The 3,391-nt window shown below is 37.5% G+C and overlaps 1 long non-coding RNA gene across 1 annotated transcript in view; it reads left to right on the top strand.

Annotated features, from left to right (window-relative positions):
* The window catches only part of LOC139183515 (uncharacterized), a 31,146-nt gene extending 28,368 nt beyond the window's left edge, over nucleotides 1-2,778 (top strand). The window contains exon 2 of the long non-coding RNA XR_011567011.1: nucleotides 135-2,778. This is a non-coding gene — a long non-coding RNA (uncharacterized lncRNA). The remainder of the gene's footprint in view (nucleotides 1-134) is intronic.
* Nucleotides 2,779-3,391: the final 613 nt, after the last annotated feature.

Genomic DNA, 3,391 nt, shown 5'->3' with positions numbered 1-3,391 from the left:
GTGAGAAATAATAAATCATTATTGACTTTAGCCATTAAGTTTGTGATTGACTCATAGCGCAGGAAGATAATCTAGTCTGCTGTGGCAGAGACTGATCTTGTCTCTCAATGTCCCTTCTTCTTTTCTTCCTTTAGTATTACAACTCCCAAGTTTTGACTTAGGACTTTGCCACACAGGCAAGGACTGTATTTCCTAGCCTCCCTTGGAAGTCTGGCCGTGCGACTACATTTTGGCCAAAAGAGGAAATGATGGCTGCAACTTCTGTGACATGCCCTTAAAAAGAAGAGGTATACTGTTTTTCCATTTCCCATTCTCAGATATATCTTGGCAGGAGGTGAAACCACCATCTTAGGCCATGAAATAGAAGCCACATATTGAGTATAGCAGATTAACAAGCTAGAATGAGGGTGGATCTCTAACACCTAATGCTGCTGTATCAATCGTGAACTGATTATCTCTGAAATGTTACAAGAGAAAAAAAATAAACTTTCATCTTAAGTTATTATGTTGGCCTTTAAGCAACCAAACCTATATCCCAAGTAATATGTATTTTCCATTATTTCCCCCATATAGTTATATACAAATACACATGTATATATGTATATCTACAAATATAAATATTTTGAGTGTAAACATACACACACACAAATATGTAAACATTTATGTGTGCTGCTGCTGCTGACTTATAGACTGGGATCACATTATACACACTTTTCTTCATCTTGCTTTTTCTCATTTAGTAGTAGTATCTTGTGGAAATCACAATTCAACTAATACTGCTTTAATTTATTCCTTTTGTTGGATACAAAAACTGTAATTCACTCAACCATTTTCTTAATAATGAGCTTTCACTTTGCTACTTGTTTTTAGATACTATGGATGATGCTACAGTGAATATTCTTATAGTTAGATCCTTACATATTTTAAGGGCTTCCCTTGTAGCTCAGCTGGTAAAGAATCCACCTGCAATGCAGGAGACCCTGGTTTGATTCTTGGGTCGGGAAGATCTGCTGCAGAAGGGATAGGCTACCCACTTCAGTATTCTGGTGGCTCAGCTGGCAAAGAATCCACCCACAATTCGGGAGACTTGGGTTCGATCCCTGGCTTGAGAAGATCCCCTAGAGAAGGGAATGGCTACCCACTCCAGTATTCTGGCCTAGAGAATTCCATGGACTATATATCCATGCAGTCACAAAGAGTAGGACACAACTGAGCGACTTTCACTTACATATTTTATACCTATTGGACAGATTCCCAAGAAAGAAATAGCTAGGACAAAAGATATTTCCAGTTTAAAACATTTAACACAGGTTGCCAGACCGTTTTGCAAACAGGTTGAAAAAGTTCACATTTATACCAGCGTGCATGCATGCTAAGTCACTTCAGTCATGTCCTTCTCTTTGCGACCCTATGGACTGTGGCCCGCCAGGCTCCTCTGTCCATGGGGATTCTCCAGGCAAGAATACTGGAGTTGGTTGTCGTGCCCTCCTCCAGGGGATCTTCCCAATACAGGGATCAAACTCGCATCCTTATGTCCCCTGCATTGGCAGGAGGGTTCTTTACCACTAGCGCCACCTGGGAAGCCCATTTATACCAGCACCGTATAACAAAACTTTTCACTTGGATCCAACTGGCAACAGGTGCTATTGGTCATTTAACGTTTGCCCAGTCTGAAAAGATTCTCACTTAATTTCATAATAGAAGAAATGCCCAGTAAAACTACAGCAAGATTAAACACTTTCACTTATCAGTCCCACAACCAAAAGTTCAATAACATACTGTAATGAAAATGCTGTGGGTGCAGTTACTTGTTTATATAACACAGGGAAATCTGGCAGTATCTAGCAAAATCACACATATATACAAACCCTCTGATGGAACAATCTTATTTCTGTGAAATGTTGAACATGTGAGGCAAAAGTGTACACAGTATTATCCATTACCACGTTGTTTTCAAAGGCAAAAGACTGAAATCAAAGCAAACATCCATCGTAAAGGCTTGGTAAAATAAATTCTGGCATTCCTGTAGTGGAATTTATTCATAGTCGAATACTATGCAGCTGTTAAAAGGATGAGGACTCTCATTATGAGCTACTTAAATAACTGAGTTATCAAATATAGCACATTATTATAACCTTTGTTTTTTTTTTTTTAAATAAAAAGGAGAATAAACTCATATAAAAAAAGCTATGAGAACTACATGAGAAACTAATAAAGTGGTTGTGAGACAGGTAGTATTGGCACAGGAAATGGGTGTATGACAGATAAGTGGGGGGAAGCTTCAACTCAAAACATAAATACCTATCTATCTAGATACACACACATACACACACATTACCATTTGAATGAATTACTCCTCAAAAAGAAAAAGAAAAATAGTTCTAGTATTTCCCCAGATTCCTTTATGTGATTTCTGTCTAGTCGATTCACCTATCTGATCCTCTTTCTTCAACTGTAAAACAGGGATAAGATCTGCTTCACAATGATCTGGTGAGCACTACAGTAGGTCTGTGCTTAGCCAAGAGCCCGTCACACAACAGGCACTTAATAAAGACTAGTTAATGAATGGCTTGCCAATCTGTTACATAGGCCTGAATTTGGCGTCTTATTACTTTTACTTGCGTTATCGTGATTTCTTCTGATTTTGAGTGACTTTTCATATTTGGATTTATTCTTTGCTGAATTCATATTCTTTGCCCAGCCATTTTCTACAGAATTGCTTGTTCCCTTGATGTGAATTTTAAAGAGCTCTTTTAATATTAAAGATGTTAAACCTCATATTTTTTTTAGTCTATGTCTATTAATTTTAACTATGTTTATATCTTTTGCATACAAGTTGTCTTTTATACTGACAAATGTCTATCTTTCTAAAGAAGAACGTGTGTTCTGCTGCTGCTGTGTAAAATACTCTATAGCTGTCAATTAGATCCAATTGACTGATGGTACTACACAGTTCAACTAATGAATATATCCTCACTGATTTTCTGCCTGCTAGATCTATTATTTATTAAAAGAGGGGTGATGAATTCTCAAGGTATAATAGTGCATTTGTCTGTTTCCCCTTGCAGTTCTATCAGGTTTTGCCTTAGCTGCTTTAATGCTCTGTTGTCAGACATACACACATTAAAGGCCGGTATATCTTTTGGAAGCACTGACCTCTTTATGTAATGCCCTTTCCTATCGCTGATAATTTTCCTTGTTTTGAAGTCTGTTTTGTCTGAATACAGCAACTACAGTTTTCTTTTGATTAGTATTAGCATAGTAGATCTTTCTCCATTCTTTTACTTTAACCTGTCTGTGTCTTTATATTTCAAGTGGATTTCTTGGGACTTCCTTGACAGTTCAGTGGTTAAGACTTCAAGCTTCCAGTGCAGGGAGCATGCCACAACTA

This window comes from Bos indicus, chromosome 6 (genome assembly GCF_029378745.1).
Source record: "Bos indicus isolate NIAB-ARS_2022 breed Sahiwal x Tharparkar chromosome 6, NIAB-ARS_B.indTharparkar_mat_pri_1.0, whole genome shotgun sequence".
Taxonomy (NCBI): domain Eukaryota; kingdom Metazoa; phylum Chordata; class Mammalia; order Artiodactyla; family Bovidae; genus Bos; species Bos indicus.
Note: the sequence above shows the minus strand (reverse complement) of the source record. Positions and strands in the feature narration are given on the sequence as shown.